Here is a 27,240-nt window from a genome sequence, read left to right as displayed (position 1 = left end):
CTATTTAAATGCTGAGGAACCCCATTCTGCGGAGAATGGAAAGCAGCGCATCATTAGAAATGTGAACGGTATCAGCCAGCTGAACGTGTCGGCTGAGCCATCAATGTCAGAGGCTCAAAGCGGAGAACTAGTGGTCACGTTTGATGGTGCACGGTCGAGCATGAATTAAGATGACGGCCTATTTAAATGCTGAGGAACCCCATTCTGCGGAGAATGGAAAGCAGCACATCATTATAAATGTGAACGGTATCAGCCAGCTGAACGTGTCGGCTGAGCTATCAATGTCAGAGGCTTAAAGTTGTAAACTAGTGGTCCCGTTTGGTGGTGCACGGTCGAGCATGAAATAAGATGACGGCCTATTTAAATGCTGAGGAACCCTATTCTGCGGAGAATGGAAAGCAGCGCATCATTATAAATGTGAACGGCATCAGCCAGCTGAACGTGTCGGCTGAGCCATCAATGTCAGAGGCTTAAAGCAGAGAATTAGTGGTCCCGTTTGATGGTGCACGGTTGAGCATGAAATAATATGACGGCCTATTTAAATGCTGAGGAACCCCATTCTGCGGAGAATGGAAAGCAGCACATTATAAATGTGAACAGCATCAGCCAGCTGAACGTGTCAGCTGAACCATCAATGTCAGAGGCTTAAAGCAGAGAAATAGTGGTCCCGTTTGATGGTGCACGGTCGAGCATGAAATAAGATGACGGCTTATTTAAATGCTGAGGAACCCCATTCTGCGGAGAATGGAAAGCAGCACATCATTATAAATGTGAACGGCATTAGCCAGCTGAACGTGTCGGCTGAACCATCAATGTCAGAGGCTTAAAGTTGTGAACTAGTGGTCCCGTTTGATGGTGCACGGTTGAGCATGAAATAAGATGACGGCCTATTTAAATGCTGAGGAACCCCATTCTGCGGAGAATGGAAAGCAGCACATTATAAATGTGAACAGCATCAGCCAGCTGAACGTGTCGGCTGAGCCATCAATGTCAGAGGCTTAAAGCGTATAAATAGTGGTCCTGTTTGATGGTGCACGGTCGAGCATGAAATAAGATGACGGCCTATTTAAATGCTGAGGAAACCCATTCTGCGGAGAATGGAAAGCAGCATATCATTATAAATGTGAACAGCATCAGCCAGCTGAACGTGTCGGCTGAGCTATCAATGTCAGAGGCTTAAAGTTGTAAACTAGTGGTCCCGTTTGGTGGTGCACGGTCGAGCATGAAATAAGATGACGGCCTATTTAAATGCCGAGGAACCCCATTCTGCGGAGAATGGAAAGCAGCGCATCATTATAAATGTGAACGGCATCAGCCAGCTGAATGTGTCGGCTGAGCCATCAATGTCAGAGGCTTAAAGCAGAGAAATAGTGGTCCCGTTTGATGGTGCACGGTTGAGCATGAAATAAGATGACGGCCTATTTAAATGCTGAGGAACCCCATTCTGCGGAGAATGGAAAGCAGCACATTATAAATGTGAACAGCATCAGCCAGCTGAACGTGTCGGCTGAGCCATCCATATCAGAGGCTTAAATCTGGGAACTAGTGGTCACGTTTGGTGCATGCTCGAGCATAATGAAAAGGGACTATTTAATTGCTGAGGAACCCCATTCTGCGGAGAATGGAAAGCAGCACATTATAAATGTGAACAGCATCAGCCAGCTGAACGTGTCGGCTGAGCCATCAATGTCAGAGGCTCAAAGCGGAGAACTAGTGGTCACGTTTGATGGTGCACGGTCGAGCATGAATTAAGATGATGGCCTATTTAAATGCTGAGGAACCCCATTCTGCGGAGAATGGAAAGCAGCACATCATTATAAATGTGAACAGCATCAGCCAGCTGAACGTGTCGGCTGAGCCATCAATGTCAGAGGCTTAAATCTGGGAACTAGTGGTCACGTTTGATGGTGCATGCTCGAGCATAATGAAAAGGGACTATTTAATTGCTGAGGAACCCCATTCTGCTGAGAATGGAAAGCAGCACATTATAAATGTGAACAGCATCAGCCAGCTGAACGTGTCGGCTGAACCATCAATATCAGAGGCCTAAAGTTGTGAACCCCTCAAGTTTATTATACCAGTCATTAGATGTCTCTTTCAAGCAAGGAAGCTAATTGCTCAACAATGGCACTCACACTCGGGCCCGTCAGTTGAAACTTGGCTAGCAACCATAAAAACGACAATTGGTAATGAGAGGGTCTTTTTTATTAAACAAGGTAATAATAAGAAGTTTATGAGTCTATGGGGGCCTTGCTTGCGGAAGTTGGGGATCCCACCTTAAGTAGACAGGCTGTAATAGTTTCTGCCACAAAAAACAGATTCTTCCTATGGGTGCCTGGCTTTTTCTTTCCTTTCCTTTTTTTTTCTTTTTCTTCTTATTATTGCTTTTCTCTTTTGTGCTGCGTTGGTTCTCCCCCCTTCTATGGCTCTCCTGTTGGCCTCTTCACGATTCTTTCGGTAATCAGTGAGTGAGATTGCCATAGAGCTGGGGAGGGGGGAGAGGAAAGTTAGATTTAAATCAGGTATATGATGTGATCCTATGGAGACGTCGGGGGGGGGGATTGGGTAGGGAGAGGGGGGAGGAAAATAAAATATAGGTATTAGACGTTAGGGTACTATGTATAGTCATTGTGTCTACCCCGAGAACACCAATGGTGTTGAGGTTTCCGCTTATCTTATTGTCACTTATTTTTAAATGTTATGAATTTTTTATGTGATCACAAGGAATCTTTGAAAGGAAAAAAAAAAAGCTACGTAATTAAATACGCCACGATGATGTGGAACCGTGAATGAGACACAAATGAGCTGCAAGGTGAATCAAGTCTCCTGCATAAGATCACTGATATGGAAAAAAAAAAAAAAGAAGAGTTTCCTTCACTGGAAAGGGGGGGTTCAAGCTCAACCCCTAAAAAACAACCCCACACCATAATTCCCCTCCACCAAATTATTTGGTCCAGTGCACAAAGCAAGGTCCATAAAGACATAGATGAGCTAGTTTGGGGTGGAGGAACTTGACTGGTCTGCACAGAGTCCTGGCTTCAGCCTGATAGAACACCTTTGGGATGATTTAGAGCAGAGACTGCAAGCCAGGCCTTCTCGTCCAAAATCAGCGCTTGACCTCACAAATGCATTTCTGGAAGAATGGTCAGACATTCCCATAGACACACTCCTAAACCTTGTAGACAGCCTTCCCAGAAGAGTTGAAGCTGTTATAGCTGCAAAGGGTGGGCCAACTTAATATTGAACCCTACAGACCAAGACTGGGGATGTCATTAAAGTTCATGTGCGTGTAAAGGCAGGTGTCCCAATACTTTTGGTAATATAGTGTTCCTATTTCTCATTTATTTTTTTAATATATTAAATAATGACAAACTAAGCCTATAAATATATATTTTTTTCCATGGACAGGAGCCTACCGTTTTGTCTCTGCGACGATGGCATCTGACCTCCTTTCACCTGGTGGCTCTCCCTTGTATTTTCCTCTGTAATTAAAATTCACATGTTGATAACTTGGCTCCTTATTCAAAAATTATTTTGATTCTAATTTTTACTACTTGTGTATATAGCCAGGGTGGAGCTTAGACAAAGATTTAAAGTGCCCAATAGCCCAGACATACAAATAAAAGTGATTAAAGAGTTAGAAAAAATATTTTCCAAGGTAGTTTTGCTAAAAACTAAATTTTATAAGCTATGATGTAATTCACATCATCTTACCAATGTAGCAATAAGACTGATCATGTTAAAGATAATACTAATATCCGCATGTCGTATATATAGAGTAGTGTATGGGGGAGAATAGTCTTTAATTGGCAAAACTGGAGTTTAAAGCACTTTATGGGCTGTTTGTTTTCTGTTTGTTTTTGTTTACTCACCTGATCCACCAGAAAATGCCACTCCCCCATGTCCAGCGGTGGACTGTTCCTGACGTCATCACGTCCAGAGCAGGTCTATGGGCATAATGACATCAGGAACAGTCCACTGCACAAAACCGATTGACTGCGGGGGGGATTGGGGGTTGGGCAGGGGCCAAAGAGACTGGTCTTGCACTGGGAGGATTAGGTGATAATATCTCAGCTCTCCAAATCCTTAGACAAAAATGAGTCATTAACCCATACACTGCAGGGTAAAAAAAAGAAAAAATTGTCCGGAATTCTTCTTTGACAGAATTCTTCTTCTTCTTCCCTCGGGAGGAAGTGGAATACCGGGGTTATGGCTGCAGCAATATGTCATAACCCTGGTATTGTTTGTTTGAGCCGGCAATTCTCTAACTGATAAAAGTGGTTTGAGAAGTGTATTTGCCCCTGGATCACTTTTAGAAGCGGTGGTGTAGCCCCCCCCCCTCCCTTACCGGTGGTTCTTGCCCCGAGAATCGATCAAGCAGTTGCGGCGACTGGTAATAAAGACGATCAGAGGAAAGATGGCCTAGGAGGTCTGGTGCAATGTCATGACGTCACTTCCTGTACCGGTCCAATGTAAACAAGGCCATTTTTTTTTTTTTAAAGCATTAGATCAATGTTTTTTTTTTTGTTTGTTTTTTTATTAAATGCTTTACATTATACAGAATAGATGTGGGGTCTTATTGACATCACGTCTCTCCACAAAGAAGACCTGTCACTGCTTATTTCTATCACAAGGGATGTTTACATTTCCTGTGATGGGAATAAAAGTGGTCATAGCTAAAATTTAAAGGGACAGAGTGAAAATAAATAAAATGTAATAGAGGATATAGTAAAAAGGAAAAAAAAAATTTAATCTCTCCGGTCACCCCAAGCCTGTATACGTATCACGACCACCAGTGGCGGCTGGTGTTTTTTGTTTATTTTGGGGGAGCAGTAAACACCCGCCCCTGACACCCACATATGTAAGCTGTGTTCAAACCAAACATGTGAGGTATCGCCGCGAACAGCAGAGCAGGAGCAATTATTCTAGCACTGGATCCCCTCTGTAACACTAAGCTGGTAAGCTTTAGATTAAAAAAATTAAATAAAAAATTAAAGTGTATATTTACCAGAAAATCAACTGCACATATACCGTGTGACATACAAAGAGTGGACAATTACCATTTTATTCTGTAGGATCTCTGCTAAAAATATATTATATAATGTTTGGGGGTTCATAGCAATTTTCTAGCAAAAAATACAGATTTTTACATACATGAGAGAAGTGTCAGAATTGGCCCGGTAGGAAAACGGTAAAAAAAAAAAAAAAAGACCAACGTTTTAAAACATTGACCAATATATACCATCTGGATACACAGCTGGGGTCTCAGACAGGTCATCCTTCCTGGATTCCTCTTCCTCTGGAAGGCTGGGGGCCGGAGATAGCTGTTCAGGTGACCCAAAGTATTCTGACTCTTCTGCAGAAAAGAGCGGGAAAATGAAAATAATGTAGCCCTACTCATTCACATGGGGGGGGGGGGGGGGCTGGTGCAGGATCCGGGGCTCCCTTTCTTGAAGGGGGCTTCCATATTCCGTTCTGATAAATAGTTACACATAGAAATGTACTGTTCTGACTTACAAACAAATTTGACATAAGAACAAACCTACAGTCCCTAAATTATTCGTAACTCAGGGACCGCCTGTAGTGAATGAACCTTTTTCAAAGTCGGACTGACACAAGTCGGACCAGTTAGGACGGCTCTCATAGGGAATCATTATTTTTGAGATGTCATGCGACTCTCACAGTCGGAGCACATGTTGGACCAGTGTGAACGGGGCCTAAATTGAATTCATTTTCTTATTCCCAACTGATTTTGTTGGTTGGGACGGGCACATACAAATTAAACGAATGGTCTCTCAAGTTAAACCACAAAACAAAAAGAATCTTATTAGAATATTTATGCTATGCCCACTGGAAATAAAAATGGATGGATCTGAATCAAATGGGATCATTTGTTATGTGGTTACGTTATTTTGGATGTTTCAAACATGTTCAAAAGGCCCAAACTATCGTGTCATCCAAACAAAACAAATAAATACAATTGATTGTTTTCATTATAATTTATTTTGGATTCTTTGACATTCATTACTATTGTGATTCGAAGATTCGGATACCTCCAAATCTGCGAATAACACAAATTTTGAAACGAATCGCACATGTCTACAACTAACACTACATCAGATATCAGCTACAAAATGATGTATATCTATCAAAGTGTAAATAAAGCCAAGAACAAAAATGTAATATTTTGCAGCTTGCCAAACCTTGAATGTGGTGGCTGCACTGGTTTTATTTTAGTCTTTTTTTTACCTTTTATATTCACCTGGTGATCCTGCCAGTAACACACTTCCTGTCCTAGGATGACAACATTGTCAGCACTGTATGTATGGAAGGGAACCATTGTTACTCTAGGACAGGAAGTGTGTTAGGACTACATTACACCACCTCTGCTCTTCCTTTCTATTAGGGCATTGGGGTTCTGTAGTCCACAGAGAGAACTGGGAATGCTGCTAACTGATAAGAGCGCAACACAGGCAGAGAGCACAGGAAATTAAATGATTTCTAGCAGAATCAACAGGTATTTATCTACATTTAACGAATGGGTATAACAAAATGCTGTCAATGGTAAACACCATGCTGGCAAACATTAGCTTATAGTCCTCAGGCAGCCGGAGGCAGTGCAGATCCTCCATATAGCAGTCCTGGTGTAGAAAAGACTATGGCGCTCTTTTTGGAGCTTACCAATTCTGTCAGTGCTCAAGTGGGCGCCCTCCAACCCCGTCATGACCTCCTCGCCAACGACCAAAAGCAACTCTTCCTCGTATTCTGTTAGTTTAAGATCCATGGGGGTACTGCCCCCAGTGCCACGGGGGTATTTTTTATGAGCGGCTAGTTTAGTCCTGAGATACCTGGAATTACAAAACACAATATTAAAGTGAAAAGCGGACCAAACTGTTTTTGTTTACCTTTGGAAAGAATTTAGAAGAGTTCTACCTCTTCTAAATCTCCCCAGTGGGCACACAGATGCGAAAGCGATATGCCCATCGGGGAGATTTTTCCACAACTCCTACCCTGGTAACAAGACAGGAAGTGACGGTAAACCTTGTAAACCAATGGGAACCAACAAATCCCAGTAAACCAATGGGGGCACAGTCAGCTATAAAACGAAGAACAAATTGGTTGAAATTAGAACCTACCTTTTGATATCTGACAGGCGTTTCTTGCAGTGGTGCACCGTCCTGCCGTAATGGCTGACTGCATTAACTGCCGAAACCACGGTCTGCCACAGGTACTTTTTTTGCGCAAATGATATTTTCTGAGACTGAGCCCCGTACAGACTCGTCCAGTTATCCATCACTGTGTGGACAAGGACACAATTCTCCTCATGGGAGAATCTGATGTTCCTCAAGCCACCACCTAACTTTTTCGGTGGACCAGCCTCATCTTCATCATCCTCACTGCTAAGAGTGGCAGAAGCTAGAGCTCGCTTCCGGCCACCTGTTCCTGCACGAGTGCTGCTTTTCCCCATTAGCGCTGCTCTCCTTTTAAACAGGCTCCTATGAGGGGTATGGTGGGTAGCGGGAGGGGAGTGATCTGGAAAACTTCTCCCGGATGTGGAGGGATCAGACGACAGTTCAGCATTCTGGAAAACTGGATGGACATTCGGGGTGATGGGGTTCTCTTCTGAAGAATCAAATGTGCCGTCATCTTCCAATTCACCCTCTGGAGAGATAATGGGTCGTTTCTCCCAGTTATTCCTCATGTAATGTACTTTGTTTAATGCATTTTGTTACAGCCTTTAGTAAATTTGGATCATGCCAATACAAGTCACTGAAACAAATTTTTATTAAATATATGAGCAAGAGACAACTGCATCCCATTCTATGGGATCTAACTTTGGCATTTGGAGCATACACAACATTCTGTAAGAATTATTATGCTGCTGTAAAAACAGATAATTTTTTTCCCTTCATTGTATGACCTTTTTAAAGTTGGCAGTTTAGCTTTTTGGTTTGCTAATCCCCCTTAACCCCCACCGCTGGCAACAATAGAAACCAGCTTCTTCTAACATTTTGCACCCATGAATTGGTGGCAATGCTTTTTATTATTTTTTTGTTAGGATATGATCTGGTGTCTGAAAGGCCACTGGTCCCTTCCAATGAAATTCAGTCTATTATTCCCTCTTCCTGATGGTATTGGTCACACATTGTCATAGATCTCTGTGTACAGCTGTAGGAAATGGTATACCTGACATCTGGTGGCAGCAATGGGGGTGACGCTAAGCCCTTAACATTGATCGGATGACCTTGTCAACTTAGCTGTTCCTGGAACCTTCTCTAAGTCTCTCTAAATCTGTGGCAGCAATAGAAGTGATGTTCACCCCTTATGACTGTTCAGATAATCTGGTCCACTTACCTGTCTCCAGAACCTTCTTTAAGGATCTCTAAATCTGTGGCAACAATGGGAGTGATGTTCATCCCTTACGAATGATCAGATGACCTGATCCACTTACCTGTTCCTGGGTCCTTCTCTAAGGATCTCTAAATCTGTGGCAGCAATGGGAGTCATGTTTGCCCCTTTACTTTACCTTTTGGTCTACTTACTTGTTCCTGGAACCTTGAGAGAACTTTAAGGCTGTCTAAATCTGTGGCAACAATGGGAGTGATATTCACCCCTTATGAATATTCCCCTGGAGCCTCCATTGTCTACCGGAATCTGGATATTCAGATGGGCTCTACGTATATTAGTACTGGTAGACCTGTTCGGGATAAATCCCGACTGGTCAGAGTGGATAAGCTTATGAATACACCTTTTTAAGCGTGTTGCCAGTATTTTTGCTAAAATCTTTACATCAGTACATAAAAGCGAAATCGGGCGATACGAAGCAGGATCCATAGGGTCTTTTCCCTCCTTGGGGACAACCACTATGGTGGCTTCCAACATTGATGAAGGCAACGTCCCAAGCACCAGAGCCTGACTCAGTGTCTCCAGCAGTTCTGGCAACAGAACCTCGCCATATCTTTTATAAACCTCAATGGGTATCCCGTCAGGTCCTGGTGATTTTAGGTTAGGCATCTCGGCCACAGCTTTACGAAGTTCATCAATAGTTATTGGAGCCTCCATAGTCATAGAGTCTTCTACTGATAAAGTTGGTATGCTTATATTCTCCATAAAGACGGCAGTCGTTCCCCCCCTCTCCCCCCTTATGAGATTTATATAGAGAACTATAGTAGTGATGGAATATATTATTAATAATGGTAGGTTCAGAAGTAATCTCTCCCTGTAGAGTCCTGACCACTAGTACCATTGAAGGGGCAGTGTTTACTTTAACCAGTAAAGACAGTAAACGGCCCACTTTTTCTCCTTCCCCAAAGTTCTCTTGTCTCAGGAATATGCGTCTATTATCTATCTTTCTCCTAATGGTCGTCTTATTCTCTTGCTGCTTTTCTAACCATACCTTCTGTGTGAATGGGATTGGATTGGTAATATATTGCTGTTCTGCCACTAACACAGTCTTCCTAGCTTCCTCCTCCCCATTCTTCATCTCAGCTTTGTTTAAGGGAACTCTTAAGGCGTCAGCATACCAAGACTTTTTGGATAGTTTCATGTTCCCAACTTTGTGGGAACAGTTTGGAGATGGCCCCTTCCTGTTCCAACATGACTGCCCACCAGTGCACAAAGCAAGGTCCATAAAGACATGGATGAGTAAGTTTTGAGGTGGAAGAACTTGACTGGCCTGCACAGAGTCCTGACCTCAACCCGATAGAACATCCATGTCTCTATTGACCTTGTTTTGTGCACTGGTGCATAGTCATGTTGGAACAGGAAGGGGCCATCCCCAAACGGTTCCTACAAAGTTGGGAGCATGAAATTGTCCAAAATGTTTTAGTATGTTGACGCCTTAAGAGTTCCCTTCACTGGGAATCATGTTTCTACAAACATTTCAATAGTCTTTACCTATTCATTTCGGGGTCCTCCTCATCTTCTTCAGTTTTGTTTGGTCTTTTCCAATTAACCAGTAAGCCTAAAGTGTACTTTTGCTTTGCCCATGCACATCTAAGCAACGGGTACTCTTTAATGCTGCCCTTCCCAGCAACACATTTGTATCTTCCCTTTGTTTCTATGCTGCACCGCACAGTGATTGGGATTGAAAAAAAGAAGCCATGTGCAAGCTTCGCTTTGCTCTAGTTGGAGCTTATACAAGGCTGGAGACTCACTCCCAGTCCTGATGGGACAGCACTCTGCCACTCACTGAGCACCAGCAATGTCCCATGAAAGGAAGGGCATGTGCTCCATGGTACCCAGAAGTACCAGGTACTTTTTTTCACTCCTAGCTGCTAAATATAGCAATGGGAGAACAAAGGCAAGATGAGTTTGTGCTGCTGAGGAGAAGTTACAGAAGAGTGCTTAGAAGCCTATAGACAAGCATTAAAGTGGTTGTAAACCCTTACAAACCACTTTAACCTACAGGTAAGCCTAGATTAAGGCTTACCTGTAGGTCCAAGAAATATCTCCTAAACCGTGTAGGTTTAGGAGATATTTACTAAAAGACAGTCACAGCTGTCTACGGCGCATGCACCGTAGACAGCTACGTGCAGGCGCACTATCGCCGTTAGCAGCATGCAGCTGCTAACAGCGATATGCCGTTAGTGGCGTCTCCCGTGCGCATGCGCGGGAGTGACGTCATCACTGTTCCGGCGCTGTGAGTGGCCGGAGCAGCGATACCCGGAAGAAGTTGGACGCTCCGGACTACAGGGGACAGCGGCGACATCGCTGGCTTCTGTGTCAGGTAAGTGACATATAATGGACTACTACTAATTTTTACTTTTTGCTATAATAAATATCCCCCCAAAAATATAAAAAAAACATTTTTTTCCCTCAGTTTAGGCCGATTTGTATTCTTCTACATATTTTTGGTAAAAAAAAAAAAAATCGCAATAAGCGTGTATTGATTGGTTTGCACAAAAATGATAGCATCTACAAAATAGGGGATAGTTTCATGGCATTTTTATTAATAATTTTTATTTTTTTACTAGTAATGGCGGTGATCAGCGATTTTTATCGTGACTGTGATATTTTGGTGGACACTTTTGACACATTTTTGGGACCATTGGCATTAATACAGCGATCAATGCTATAAAATTGCATTGATTACTGTAACAATGTCACTGGCAGTGAAGGGGTTAGCCACTAGGTGGCAGTGTAGGGGTTAAGTGTTCCTAGGGGCGTGTTTCTAACTGTATGGGGGCGTGGCTGTGTGTGACACCATACTGATCGCTGCTCCGGATGACATGGAGCAGACGATCAGTTTCCTGTCACTAGGCAGAACGGGGAGATGCTGTTTACATCGGCATCCCCGTTCCTGAGCTCTGTGACACGATTGTGGGTATCCCCGCGGCAATCGAGTCCGCGGGACCCGCAACCACGGTCACGGAGCTCTCGGCAGGCATGCGCACGGCAGGCAATTCAAAGTAATGTATGGGTACGTTACTTTGCCCAGCCGTGCCATTCTGCCGATGTATATTTACAGGAGCCAGTCGGGAACCGGTTAAAGTGATTGTAAAGGTTATTTTTTTTTTTTAATGTTACATGTTATGCTTAATGCAATTGGTTTAGCACAGAGCAGCCAAGATCCTCCTCTTCTCAGGTCCCTCTTTGCTGCTCCTGACCCCTCCCTCCTATAGAGTGCCCCCTCAGCCAGCAGCTCCCTATGGGGGTACCCGAGATAAGTCAGAGCTTTGTGTATCTATTCAGACATGGAGCCCCAGCCTGGCCCCACCCCTTTTCTCCCCTGATTGGCTTTGATTGCCAGCCATGGGAACCAATGTCCGCGCTGCTGTGTCTCAGCCAATCAGCCGGAGTGTCCCGGATGGCTTAGATTCTCATGGGCATCGCTGGACAGAGGGGGCTCAGATAAGTATTAGGGGGTGCGGGGAGGCTGCTATACACAATTTCAATATTGTATGATTGCAGTGTGTTCAGATGTCCCCAGTCTTGAGAGGGCAGCAAGGTGTGGTATAGCCATGAAAGCCAGGCTCTAAATACAGGAAAAAGAACCTATTACCCCTGGGAACCACTTTCAAGAAAGGGAGGTTGTGCACTTGTCTGTTAGTATAGATGCATTTTAAAAGCCTCCGTGCCAGGGGACTCAGTGGTACCGTGAAAAGTGTGGGTCTTCACCCCGGCAGAACGGGGACTCGGAAAGTGTGTTCCTGTATATTATGGGGATAATAACAAAGAATGGTGCAAGCAGCATGCTTGCTCTTCTGAACATAAAAATGGAGCAGATGCTGCTCCTAATTAACGAAGTAGTGAAAGCCGCTTTGATTAATAAGAACAATCAGAGGGAAGCATGAGCTAATCCAGTAGTCTCCAAAGTGCAGCCCTGGGGCAGGATGTGGCTCTTTGCATGTCTCTATCCAGGGGCCCTATTCAATCCACAATTGACACTAATGATGAGGCACCATTGCCTCCCATTGACACCAGTGGTGGGGCACTATCAATACCAAATATACCATTGATAGGGTGCTATTTCTCTCACTGATATCAACAATGGCATTCTATTATTGCCACTGATACCAGCAATGGGGCACTATTCCTTCCAGTGATACCAACAATGGGACACCATTATTCCCACTATTACTTCCACTGAAGCTGGGGCATTTTCTATTTCCACTGGCCTCTCTAAACTCTGAAGGACAGTAAACTGGCCCTGTATTAATAAAGTTAGGAGACCCCTGAACTAAAGATCTCCTCATCGTACAGCATAATGCTTTTTCAAAAAAACTTTTTTTAGTCCGAGTCATTTTCTTCAAAGGAAATAGCTAATTGTTCCGCAAAGATATACAGAAGGGAAAAAAAGGTGACTAATTGAGTCAGCTTTCCCTTTACTTCTCATTGCTTTTCTAACACTTTATCTGAAAAATATAACACTGAATAGCAGTAGTTAATAAAAAAAAGATATATATTTGTATTTGTATTTCCTCAATACAGATGGATCTAAAGAAGATATGAGGACAATCAGTTTGCTTCCCGTGGACAGCGCACTGGGCACCGCTACCCAGCTAACATCCACTAACCACAGAGAAACTCAGAACACAGCTGCTTCTCCACAGCTTCCATCTACCAATCAGATGACAACTCCTGGTACTTATGAGGACAGCATCGTTTCTACTTTAACTAATGTGGTTTCCAAAGTTGAACGCCTGAATGCGCAGAGCAGAAAAGAAATAAACAGGAGTCACAGACTTTTAAATAACATCCATACAGATCTTTTGCTCTTGAAAGAAGAACTTAAAGTGCACAGAGAGCAACAGACAGCGCAATCGGAAAAGATGGTAAAACTGCTCGAGGAAAGCAATGCTCTGAAAAAGATAAAACTGCAACTTATGCAGGAAAAAATTGATCTCATGCGAGGACAGGTTCCGTCTACGTCCAGCTCGACATTGGAAACTCCTGCTCCTTCCCCTGTCAAGGAGTCCACATCACCATCGCTGCCAACACAAATGTCCACAAACTTACCTTAGTCCAATCCTTCTCCTGTAGGATCTCTGTCTGCTAGAGAGATGCAGTTCTGACTTATCAAGGACAACCCATCTCTTTAAAGAGCACTTTGTACACGAGGGATGTAGCACTGACCAGAGCTTAGCACATCTCTTGAAGGAGCACTTTCTACCAGAGGGATATAGCACTGACCAGAGCCCAACCCATCTCTTGAAGGAGTACTTTCTACCAGAGGGATATAGCACTGACCAGAGCCCAACCCATCTCTTGAAGGAGCACTTTCTACCATAGGGATGTAGCACTGACCAGAGCCCAACCCATCTCTTGAAGGAACACTTTCTACCATAGGGATGTAGCACTGACCAGAGCCCAACCCATCTCTTGAAGGAGCACTTTCTACCATAGGGATGTAGCACTGACCAGAGCCCAACCCATCTCTTGAAGGAGCACTTTCTACCATAGGGATGTAGCACTGACCAGAGCCCAACCCATCTCTTGAAGGAGTACTTTCTACCAGAGGGATATAGCACTGACCAGAGCCCAACCCATCTCTTGAAGGAGTACTTTCTACCAGAGGGATATAGCACTGACCAGAGCCCAACCCATCTCTTGAAGGAGCACTTTCTATCATGGGGATGTAGCACTGACCAGAGCCCAACCCATCTCTTGAAGGAGCACTTTCTACCATAGGGATGTAGCACTGACCAGAGTCCAACCCAACTCTTGAAGGAGTACTTTCTATCAGAGGGATATAACACTAACCAGAGTCCAACCCAACTCTTGAAGGAGTACTTTCTATCAGAGGGATATAACACTAACCAGAGTCCAACCCATCTCTTGAAGGAGTACTTTCTATCAGAGGGATATAACACTAACCAGAGCCCAACCCATCTCTTGAAGGAGCACTTTCTATCGGAGGGATGTAGCACTAACCAGAGTCCAACACATCTCTCGAAGGAAAACTGTCTATTAGAGAGATGCAGCACTGAGTTGCAGGAGCCCTATCCATCTTAAGATCAGAGGGATGGAGCACTGACTCAAAGCGGAGTTCCACACAGAATTTTTTTTTCAAAGGTAATACGTTCTATTAAACAATTTAAAACACTATTAAGCCATGCTATTAATGAAATCGCCACTCAATTCCCATTTTTTATAGTACTTACTTTTTATTTCTTCTCTGCAGAGTGCTTCCATCTCTAGTGTGGGCATGTGAAGCCCACTAGCATTCTCTTCCTGTATATGATTGTGCTGGATACCCAGCATGCACCTCCCATTCTTACTTGTGCGCCATTTACACAGGGAAAGGATTATTTTGTTGTTGCCATAACAATGGTCGGCGGTGGACGAAGTGGGCTCTCAGCAGCATACTGAGAGGCAGAGCCAGCTGCTGGTCAAGCATCTGGGTGGATCCTGACATTAAAGTGGGGATCCCTCCATAGTCTGGACCAGCTAAGTGATATCAGCTGACCGCTGACTTTAGCACACTTTAGCTTTGTCCGGTGAATATGGGTCGCAGGAGTGCAGAACTAATTGCACCTTTGTGACCCACAAAAGCAAAACATATATAAGGCTCTGCCACAGAAACAGAGACACAGTGACAGCTCACAAATGACATCACTATACATGGATCTCACATAAGCCTTGTTCTGTGCATGTATCATATAAAAAAAACATCTAGGGTTTTTCCAGACTTTGATAGAGAATGGACTGAGACCTCTTTCTGCACATAAACAGGAAAGAACCGGGGTGCAAAGATGGATGAGGTTGGTGGTAGGAGGACTACAGATGAGAATACTGAGCTAAGCCTGTTTCCACCAGAAACAAATTACCTGACCAGCTTTGTAGAGGGACTTCATTTTAAAGCGTTTTAGGTGATGCATTTCCTGTTCCTATTGGGAGAAACCTATATCTCTAATGTGTCTTGGAAGATGACCTAGAATTATTTTTTTTACATTTTACTCTATTACAGTAAATATTTTTCTTTATAAAGCTCATTGTGACATTTTTAAATTTGATTATTAAAAATAGAGTTGTCTGTGGTTTTTTCATTTAAGTCCCCAAACTTTCTTTTTTTTTTTATATGTTTTGTGTAGCATGTGGAAGTATTAGAACCTTTGCCTGGTGCTATTTGGGTAGCCTTTGGTGATTTCCCTTACATCCTGTGTGGTTACTGAGATGGAAAGTGAGCAAAACTCTTAGACCCCTTTCACACTGGGGCGTTTTTCAGGCGCTTTAGAGTTAAAAAAAAGCGCCTGTAAAGCACTTGAAAGAAGCCTCATCTGCAATCCCAATGTGAAAGCCCAAGTGCTCACAATGTCAGCGCCCGAAAAACGCTCGTAAAGCACCGCTTAAACTAGCAGAGCTTTACCAGCGTTTTTTGAGCGTTATTGGGGTGCTTTTAACCCCTACTAGTGGCCAAATAAAGGGTTAAAAGTGCCCACAAAGCACTGCTGCCAAAAGCGCTTTTCAATGGGAAGGGGCGGTGTATTCACTGCTTCAAAAGCGCTGCAAAGAAGCTGCTTGCAGGACTTTTTTTGACGCTCTGCCAGCGCAGCGCCTCAAGTGTGAAAGCACTCTGGCTTTCACATTGGGATTGCAGTTGCGGCTTCTTTCAGGCACTTTACAGGTGCTTTTTTTTAAAACTAAAGCGCCTGAAAAACGCCCCAGTGTGAAAGGGGTCTTAAACAAGGGTACAGACAATAATTAGGCTAGATTCACACCTTATGCATTTTTAGTGCTTTTTGCATTTTTCAGATTTGCACTACAGAACATGTTCCATATGAAACCATGTTAAATGTACTGTAGTGCAAATCTGCAAAATGCAAAAAGCACTAAAACTGCACAGGTGTGAATCCAGCCTAAAACAGTTTTTTCTATCTTGTCTGTTGAGGGGCACAGATATTCAGTTACTGTCAAGTTATACTGCCACCTACAGGAGAATTTGGATACTGGCGAAGTATAAAACTAGGTCAGCCTACACTCCTCGTCTTCTTAGCCTGCCTCAGTTTTTTGCTAGTTCTAGGAGGATGGACAATTATTTTTTTTTAGCTCTATTGAGATAAGTCTAATGCCTAGTACACACAATGAGAAAATTATATGAAATATACTGCTTTCGGAGTGATCGTCCGATAATCTGCTCATTAGTACACAGCTTTTGAAAGCCGATCATGACAGTTCATGCGGAAATATCTGAAGGGACAAACACAAAAATGTTTTTCTTGTATCATAACAGAACGTATGATTTTCGTATAATCAGTACAGAATTTGTCCATGAAAAAGCAGACGACCATGACCACCATGCATGTTCGGAAGTAAAAGAATACATTACGTATCAGGGTTTTTGTAACTTTAGTAACCTATTGGTTTTCGATATGAGACTAGCATCCAAAAAAATGGATGATCAATTGTCCAATATTCTTATTTTGTGTTGCTAACCTTTTTTTTTTCTTCACTTCAGTCAAGATTCATCACTACATTTCTGCTTTCACTGGTCTACATAGCACCTATCAAGATCACTCTTTCCTAACCCTGACTTTGGAGTACTGTATCCAGACCCCGCTGGACTGGACCTGCAGGGATAGCCTAGAATGTGACTTTCAGAGACTGAACTCTGCCTTATGGTGCTTTCCATTGTCCATGTGTGTACTGGTAAAAGTTAGTTGCTTTCCTTGTCCAGAGCCTTGACATGCCTGCAGGCATTGCCCTGTCTGTGAAGATCCACTTGCTGATTAAAGGGGTTATAAAGCTTCAGTTTATATATTTTTTTAAATAACAAACATGTCATACTTACTTTCTTTGTGTAGTTGGTTTTGCACAGAGTGCCCCGATCCTCCTCTTCTGGGGTCCCTCAGCAGAGCTGGTGGCTCTTTCTCTTTTTGAGTGCCCCGTCAGAGAAGAGCTCTCCTTCGGGACACCTGTGTGGGTGAGCTCCCGAGTCCTGCCTCTGCTTCTATTCACACAGAAAGCAGGACTCGGCCCCGCCCTCCACGTCATTGAATTTGATTGACAGCAGCGGGAGCCTATGGCTGCTCCGCTATCAATCCATTGAAATCAGGACCCAAAACACCGGCTTTTGCTAGCGTGCTCGTCCCCAGCACAAGATAGACAGGGTGCAAAAAAGTCAAATGGGCTGCAGCATTACAGTAGGTTCTTCACTTCAATGTATAGAATGCATTGTTCTAAGCACGGGAAACATGCGCCCCTTCACAGGCATACTATAGACACTGCCAGGTACGAAATTTAAAAGAATATTACACTTTTATTGTTTCACTTTAATCATTATTAAAATCACTGCTCCTGAAAAAACGGCAGTTTTTAAAACTTTTTTTTGCATTGATCCATGTCCCCTGGGGCAGGAGCCAGGTCCCCAAACACTTTTTAGGACAGTAACTTTTATATTAGCCTTTAAAATTAGCACTTTAGATTTCTCCCATAGACTTTTACAGGGTGTTCCCGGCTTTTCGAATTTGCCGCGAACAGCCAAATTTGTTCACTGTTCGCCGAACAGGCAATGTTCGAGTCGAACATGAGTTCTCGAAGCTCATCCCTACTTTCCATAACTTCCTGGCCTGCTTCCCAGTGTGCTACCCTATGTAACACATGCTCAGTGCAGCCCGTGTTGTCTGAGCGACTTCCTAGTTCATCGAGCTCCTGTTTGCCTAGTGTTTTGTGTATTCAGTGTCTGACTTCCCATGTACTGTCTTCCATTTGTGTTTGTCTGCTGCCTGCCCCGACCTCGGCTTACCAGCGGTGATCTCTGCTGGATGCACACAAATTGGCTCTAGCAGTGATCATCGCAGGTAAATTCGCTGACTGTGCAGACAGCAGTGCATAGCTTTGACCGCTGGCAACCTGTCATTGGGACAGGTGAATGGGGCAGGCTGACGCGCCAAGCTGCTATGAGCTGCAGCAGGAATCCAAATTCTACCGCTACTATTTGCACCGGCCTAATCGCCAGCGTGAAGGTAGCCTTATGCCGCGTACACGCGATCGGACTATCCGGCGGACTTTGCAGCTGATGTCCACCGGACTTTCAAGCGAATGGACTTGGCTACACACGATCACTCCAAAAGTCCGGCGGATTCGAACGTGATGATGTAGAATAAGGAAGTTCATAGCCAGTAGCCAATAGCTGCCCTAGCGTAAGTTTTAGTCCGTCGGACTAGCACAGAGACGAATGGATTGTCCACTAAAAGCTGAGTCTGGCGGACAATTTTGAAGCAAGTCTTATTTCTAGGTCTGCCGGAGCCCACACATGATCGAATTGTCCGGCGGACCATAGTCCGATTGTGTGTACGTGGCATTACAGTTCTTTAGGGTGCCATTAAAAATGATTGACACTGCAACACACTGTAAAAACAGAATACCTCCTACCTGCTTATATGTCAATACAGGGCAGGTTTCCTTTACCTTCTATCACTTCTTGGCCTGTTTCCCTATGTAACACATGCTCAGTGCAGGCCGTGTTGCCTGAGGAACTTCCTAGTTCTCTGAGCTCCTGTTTGCCTAGTGTTTTGTGTATTCAGTGTCTGACTTCCCCTGTATTGTCTTCTGTTTGTATCTGTCTGCTGCCTGCCTCGACCTTGGCTTGTTTCCCGGATCCTCTTCTGTCTTCTGGTATCTGTAGTCTGCATACCTGCGTGGTCTCTGTATTGTATGCTGTGCATACCTGTGGGCAGCAACCTAATTCTAGCTTGCTGCAAGTCCGTCCCAACCATTAGGTGCCCTGGTGAAACCCGGGTTGGTGTTCTGCAAGAGTTCACTACCACAGAAACCAGCCATCCACCACAGAGACACAACACATAACAAGACAGAGTACGTCTGTAATGGGGGAAAGATCAGCTGCAGGGAGCCTGAAGTGATACTGGTGGCAAGCCCTCTGCACTATGCTTGCCTTTTTTTTTTTGGTCTTAGCTTTCATAGTCGTTTTTATACTAGATTTAGGTTAAGGCCAGGTTCACACCGGAGCGATGCGGGAATGCCGCGAATCCGCTGTGTTTTCCTGCATCGCATGCCTCCCGCCGGCAGTTCACACTGCCCTATGCGGACTGCTGGAAGTGTCAATGAAATCTTAATGACACCCCCAGATCAGTCCGCATATCGCAGTGCGATCTTCAAACTCGGACAGGAATCGGATCGCATGGTGTGAACACCCATGCGATCCGATTCTGCTGCGGACCAAAAAAAGGGTCCTGTGCGAATTTGGGCCGGGTGCGATGCGAATTCAGCCATACTATCTGTATGGCTGAACTCGCATCGCACAGAGATCGGATGTGATTTGCACTGCAGTGCGGTGCGAATCACATCCGGGTCTCCCCCCCGCAGCGGTGTGAACCCAGCCTTAGGTTTCAAATGTGGGTTGAACCTCAGGTTGCAGGTCAAGAAACTACAAAAATAAATGGAACAGGTCTTTTGATTAATAAATATTTAAAGCCAATTATGCTCACTCCTAAACCTGATACAGAACCACCAAAGGGTGCAAGAGTTAACAGTGATTGGTCCAGGGCTGCAACTCCCTTACATTCCTATTTTTATTTTATTTTTTAAGACGTTCCATCCTAGGTCAAAGGGCATGTCAGGTAAAGCCATCTAGTGCAGCAATGGGCAGTATTTTAAAATGTTATAACTACTCCTGTTAAAAAGTACATATCTCATCAAATCCAAATCTGCATGGCGTCTCCGTCCCGCTTAAGAATGAAAACCATGGCCGCTGGAGGTGCTCACAAGGCTGGAGAAGATGTATAGACGGGTCCAACCCCAAGCTAACATCACTTTCGCCCCCTATACTCACAAGGGTCCTGAAACTTCTCCTCCAGCCCTGTGAACACTTCCAGCAGCTGTAGTTATCTATCATCGGCTGCACGGAGACACTATGCAGATTTTGATTTCATGATATATGTACTTTTTAAAATGAATTGTTCTAACATTTTTAATAAAATGCCCATTGCTGCACTAGGTGGCGCTTCCCTTTCTATACCTGGTTCACACACACACAGGAGTGGTAGGGGGGGAATTGCATGCAATTCTGACAATTGCAATTGACAATTGTTAAAATAACATGCGATTCTTTGCAGTGCAATTTGAACCCATTCATTTTGTATGGGCTCAAATCGCACCACAAAAGGTATCAGTTTCGCTATTGGCGAGTACTTAAAGCTACCCAAAAATGTAACTTCCGCTTTTCCAGTTCCTCCCCCCTCCGGTGTCACATTTTGCATCTTTCGATCCCACTTACAGTTATTTACACCATGTCCGGATTGTCTGATGCTTCACTTTCCAGATTGTCATACCCGATGTGACACTTGTGAAGGTTTCCCGCTTTCACCTTTTTTTATTTGGAGATGGGAAAACCTGAAGACAGGAGCACCCAAAACTCCAAGCACTATGGCAGGGGGTTCCAACCACAAAAATCCAAAACAGTACTAAAATGTGACTCTGCCCACCACCTATAAAACATAACACTGGGGGCCAAGAGGTGATCCTCACTACCCCAACAATCTGCTGTATTCTGATAATGCCGAAGACTTCTTCACCCCGTCCCAAATCCGAGCATCATACTGAAACCTACAAAAAAGGAAAGGCATAAAAAAAGTGAAATGATCAAAAACACAGAAACAATAAAAATAGTATCATTTGTAGAAGTGAGCTCCATTGTTCTATAGTGGTCACCTCTGATAAAATGCAAATCAATACACAAACATATCTGAGCTCATGACATGTGAATAGATCCGAGGGTTCACTTAGCAGTTCTTTTCTGTGAGAATGGTATGTGAGAGCTGCGGGCGTGCTATAGACATGATCTGACTCTGCAGTTTGCTGATCATGGTGTGAAAGTTGGGGTGACCCTTATACTCAGGAAGGAGGGAGAAGAGGGTTTCCCCCCTGAACCTACAGAACAAATACAGAAATGGAATTTAAATATCTCCAAATTACGCATCTGAATAGACCTTTAAAGTGGTTGTAAACCCTCTAGGACCACTTTAACCTACAGGTAAACCTAAAATTAGGCTTACCTGTAGGTGCAAGAAATATCTCCTTAGGCCCCTTTCACACGGGGCGGATCAGTAATGATCAGGTTCTATCGGACGTCAGCCGTTTGTAGGCAGGACGTGGTGACCGTCAACACACCAGCATTTGCTGAATCTGTTACACATTAACAGATTCAGCAAATGCTGGTGTGTTGAGGTCATCGCTCCGTTGTCCCCGCTGAGCCGGCGGCGGACAGGGCGGTCTCCGCACACTGTGCAGGGACCGCCCTGTCAGCTCTCCCCTCTCCTCTATGGGGATCGGATGAGCATGGACCGTCTGTCTGTGTTTATCAGATCCGCTCTGCAGACTGATAGAAAAATAGGATTTTCCTCCGTCTGCAGAATTGGACAATAGCGGAGGCGGACAATAGCGGGTGTCTGCGGATGTTCATCCGCAGACACCCGCTATCCCATAGGGATGCATGTATGTCCGTATTTCATCCGCAAACGGATGGATGAAATACGGAAATACTGTCCGCATGTGTGAATGGGGCCTTACCCTACACGGTTAAGGAGATATTCTACAAAAACTGGGCACTGCTGTCTACGGCGCATGCATGCCATAGATAATGGCGCAGGCGAACTGAGCGCGCAAGTGAAGGCGAATGTGCCGTCGCTGACGGCTCCTGTGCGCATGCACCAGAGTGACGATCACTGGAGCTGCGATACCCAGAAGTCACTCCGGGTAATATGGCATTGATGGAGGACGTGGACGAGGGTCGCTTCAGGGGCTTCGATTTCAGGTAAGTTATTCATAATGAGCTAGTATGCTATGTATACTAGCTCATTATGACTTTGTCTTTCAGGGTGTATTTTTTTTCCCCCCCAGGCTTTACTTCCTCTTTAACAGCAGCAATCCCTGTGCTGAACCATTTACACTACTTACTCTGCTCTGGGCTGTGGAGGGGCGGGGGTGACTGGCTCAGGCTCTCAGCAGCTCGCTGAGAGGCTGAGCCGGGAGTCAGTCCAGGCAGCAGGTGGATCCTCACCCTGTAGCCATGATGACGCGGCCCCTGGACTGACAGCACTGATGTCAGCAGAGAGCGCACTTCAGCCAACTCTCTGCTGAAAACATTCACAGGAGTGCAAAACGAATCGCACTCCTGGGATCCTCAGGAGAAGTACAGCCATACAAGCTTTGGCTATACTTCCAATTAAGGAGAAAAAAAAAAAACATTTATTTATTTATATGGATCCCACAACATGGGTCAGGTGAGAGTCAGGAGGAGGGGTGATAAATTCAAGTGGAATTAAACTCCACTTTTGAACTTTTACAGTGAATATCTCTTAACCTTGCTCTGTTTAGAAGATATTCACACAACGTATACTGGTGACGGACCTTCAGAGCTCCGTGCTGGAGTGGGAAGTGCGTGGGAGTGACGTCATTGCAGCCCTGGCCACTCATACAGCCGAGAGGAAGAACGGGTGAAGATGGCAGCGCCGGGGAGCTGTGACAGCACTGCACTGGAGGGCCCTGTGTACAGGGAAATCTGTCATAACATCCTAGCATGCGTTGCATACTAGATTATCATTATTTTTTGTGCCATCGATGTCCCAGCTAGGGAGAATCACTGCAGGGAAAGGTGGGAATTGCTCACACTTGGGGGGACGGGTAGTGAAGGGACATCTCCCCAGCAGGATGAAGACGGCAAACAAATAGGGGTTCATTCACTAGAACCGGAGAGTGCAAAATCTGGTGCAGCTCTGCATAGAAACCAATCAGATTCCAGTTTTTATTGTTTATCTTTTGTCAAAGTGTAATTGAACAAGCTGAAATTAGAAGTTGATTGGTTGCCATGCACAGCTGCACCAGATTGTGTTCTACAGTTTTTGTATATCTAAAAAACAGAAAAAAAGCCAGGCAGTGGAAATTGGTTTAGGAGTGTTTCTATGGGAATGTTTTATCTTTTCGCATTTGTGAGGTCAGGCACTGAAGTTGGAAGGCCTGTCTCGCAGTCTCCACTTAAATTCATTCCAAAGGTGTTCTATCGGGTTGAGGTCAGGGCTCTGTGCAGGCCAGTTAAGTTCCTTAACCCCAAACTCACTCATCCATGTCTTTATGGGCCTTGCTTTGTGCACTGGTGCGCAGTCATGTTGGAACAGGAAGAGGCCATCCCCAAACTGCTCCCACAAAGATGGGAGTATGAAATTATCCAAAATGTCTTGGTATGCTGATGCCTTAAGCGTTCCCTTTACTGGAACTAAGAGGCCAAGCCCAACCCCTGATAAACAACCCCACGCCATAATCCCCCTTCCACCAAATGATTGGAACAGTGCACAAAGCAAGATCCATAAAGACAGGGATGAGCGAGCTTGGGGTGTAGGAACTTGACTGGCTTGAACAGAGTCCTGACCTCAACCCGATAGACCACCTTTGAGATTAATTAAAGTGGAGACTGAGAGCAAGACCTTTTTTGTCCAGCGGAGACTGAGAGCCAAACCTTGTGCTTCTCATAGACACATTCCTAAACCTTGTGGACGGCCTTCCCAGAAGAGTTGAAGCTGTTATAGCTGCAAAGGGTGGGCCAACTCAGTATTAAACCCTATAGACTAACACTGGGATGCCAATACTTTTGGTAATATTGTGTATTTCTAGTGTAAACAAAATTGGATGGCTGAGAGTTGCCTGAATACACAGATACAGCCACACATGGAGTGGATACATTTTAAAGCATATGCAGGCTGAAATACAGAAATAAAATATTTTGCAGCTTATTGGTCTTTAGACATGGTGGCTGTTTTCTTGTTTTTCCTTTCTTTCTCTTTCTTTCCTTTGGAGTTGTACGGAGCCTTAGAGAATAACCGGTACTTTTGAGTATGGAGAATCATATGACCCATTTTCCTGCATGGGCAAGAGATGGCATCTCTTTCAGAATTGGTGTAAACTGTAAACGCCATTTTCAGTTATAAGCAAAAGAAAGTCGGTTCTTTTCTCCCATAAGACACACTTACCTGTCAGGAATGGCAGAAGCTCCCTGCGGTTCCTTTCTACACCAAAAGCCAACGCAATCGTGGAGAGCTTCTCAATATTGTTCAGACGGAGCTGCAGACAAATAAGAAATAACGTCAGAACCCCCAATGTGACTTCTGGGCACCAGGGCTGTTTTTCTCAGAGAAAAGGTGCAGGTACGCCCCTATTTCAATTCACCACTTGTTTCCACCCCCTACCCACCTCCAAGGACCGCTCTGTGGTTCCACCCCCTACCCACCTCTAAGGACCGATCCGCGGTTCCACCCCCTACCCACCTCCAAGGACTGCTCCGCGGTTCCACCCCTTACCCACCTCCAAGGACTGCTTTGCGGTTCCACCCCCTACCCACCTCCAAAGACCGCTCCGCGTTTCCACCCCCTACCCACCTCCAAAGACCGCTCCGCGTTGTCACCCTCTACCCACCTCCAAAGACCGCTCCACATTTCTACCCACCTCCAAAGACCACTCCGCGTTGTCACCCTCTACCCACCTCCAAAGACCGCTCCACATTTCTACCCACCTCCAAAGACCACTCCGCGTTTCCACCCCCTACCCACCTCCAAAGACCGATCCGCGTTTCCACCCCCTAAGACCACTCCGCGGTTCCACCCCCTACCCACCTCCAAGGATCGCTCCGCGGTTACACCCCCTACCCAACTCCAAGGACTGCTCTGCAGTTCCACCCCCTACCCAGCAAGGTGGGACTTTGAATGAGACACGCAGTCACTACTAGATGGCAAAAACACAGCATATTTAATGTAAATCATGGAAAACTCATACAGAAAATGCATAATAAAACAGTAAAATTCATATATATATATATATATATATATATATATATATATATATATATATATAATTAGGAACAAGAGTTACATGACAGTGTGTAGAGGCATAAGACTATATTGACTGAGAAGCTTCCTAAAAGTTTGAAATCACTGATAGCGTTGCAAATGTCCATATGAATAAAAATGAGTCACATGATTGGTAAAGCATTGCGTATGCTAAGGCTCTACGCGTTTCATGGAGGATTTATATCCACTCTTCAGAAGCAGCAATGTCTTATTATCTGAAAAGAGACACACAAGTATCTAAATCAATTACCTTTTTGAAGGATGAAGGGACAAACTAGTTGTAATATCAAATTTCCTCTAAAAAGTACTCACAACCGCAAAAGGAGGTACAGCCTTGAGAGCTGGAAGCTCCCCTAAGGATATCTTGTCCGGGAGCTGTGGCAGTGCGCGATACAGGCAGGTACCCCCAATGGCCCCACATACTGAGGAAGGCTGTCCATACACCAGTGGCTTGTAAAAAAACTTTGATGAGTAGTGTGGCTAAGCACATCTAAAGTAATTTCTAAGAAAAAAATATAAAAAAAATTTAAAAAATTATATTTATTATCATATATGATATTCAATTAGTCTCCAGCTGTTGCAGAACTACAAGTCCCATGAGGCATAGCAAGACTTAGCAAGACTTTGACAGCCACAAGCATGACACCCAGAGGCAGAGGCATGATAAGACTTGTAGTTTTGCATAACAGCTGGAGGTCCGCTAATTGATGTCGTTGTTTTTATATATATATATATATATATATATATATATATATATACACACACACACACACAATCTTGTATTTCTTGGTATTGGATTGAAGGCAAATAGAGTGTACATTGATAGAGTGCTAGCCTAAAAAGAAAATGAGCATCAATGTGGACAACCAACCCCAAGTGAGGCCTATAGAGGCCGACTAGTCCACGTCAAAACGTCACTTCCGCCCATAGCTCTTAAAATGGCCATTTATTTATTTATGTATTTTAAATTACATTTTTTTTTTTTTTATTGCATTTTAGTGTAAATGTGAGATCCGAGGTCTTCTTGGCCCCAGATCTCATATTTAAGAGGAACTGCCATGTTTTTTTTTTTTTCCTATTACAAGGGATGTTAACATGGAGATTTTTAAGGGTAAAAGTTTGTCGCTATTCCACGAGCGGAATTTTGAAGCGTGACATGTTGGGTATCAATTTACTCGGCGTAACATCATCTTTCACAATATTAAAAAAATTGGGCTAACTTTTGTTTTCTTGTTTTGTATTCTGTATTTTTTTCCAAATAAAGTGCGCTCGTAAGACTGCTGCGCAAATAGGGTGTGACAGAAAGTATTGCAACAACCGCCATTTTCTAGCAAAAATAAATAAATGGGTTTTTAACTTGTAAACAACAAATCTCAGGAAAAGGCCCGGCCCTTAAGTGGTTAAGTTGCTGTGCTCCCAGACTGTATCTAGAGGGCTGATATGAAAAACAAAAAGTCCAGGAAAAAAACTCTAAGGCAAAATCTTTTATTTTTGTATAGACTGGCGAAGGATTAGACCCTCTGTCAGGCTTTTATTGCTATGGGCCTCCGTTGTGGAACCCCCCCCCCCCCCTTTATTTGTACCGGTGATCACTGAAAGACAACAAGGGGAGAAATCCAAAATCGTAGCGTTGTCACTACAGCAGGAGGCAAAAGGAAATCTTCCAATGGGGGACACACGTTCTGGTGACAACTAATGGGAGGAGAGATTCCTCTCACTTCCTGTTGTGTATCTGGGACAGGAAGTGACATTTCTAAAACATTACCCAATTCTAAAAAAAATGGCCCCCCACCCTGCTTACTATCGGGGCCCCTCCTTCTCAGGCTTAAAGGGTAACGTCCTCCCACATTGCACTCAGCATTGAGTCCCGTACGTTTTATGTCTAATAAAAAGAGGCCCCTGATAGTTCTAATCATGTTGGGGGGAGCTCAGTGCATACATTCAG

The 27,240-nt window shown here is 44.2% G+C and overlaps 1 long non-coding RNA gene across 1 annotated transcript in view; it reads left to right on the top strand.

Moving 5' to 3' along the window:
* LOC143957088 (uncharacterized) overlaps nucleotides 1–17,193 on the top strand; it is an 86,483-nt gene extending 69,290 nt beyond the window's left edge. Inside the window, exons 2-3 of the long non-coding RNA XR_013270053.1 lie at nucleotides 12,934–14,517; nucleotides 16,901–17,193. This is a non-coding gene — a long non-coding RNA (uncharacterized LOC143957088). The remainder of the gene's footprint in view (nucleotides 1–12,933; nucleotides 14,518–16,900) is intronic.
* Nucleotides 17,194–27,240: the final 10,047 nt, after the last annotated feature.

The sequence above is a fragment of the Lithobates pipiens genome, unplaced genomic scaffold (assembly GCF_037356315.1).
Source record: "Lithobates pipiens isolate NorthernLeopardFrog02 unplaced genomic scaffold, aLitPip1_a1.2 Scaffold_51, whole genome shotgun sequence".
Taxonomy (NCBI): Eukaryota; Metazoa; Chordata; class Amphibia; order Anura; family Ranidae; genus Lithobates; species Lithobates pipiens.
Note: the sequence above shows the minus strand (reverse complement) of the source record. Positions and strands in the feature narration are given on the sequence as shown.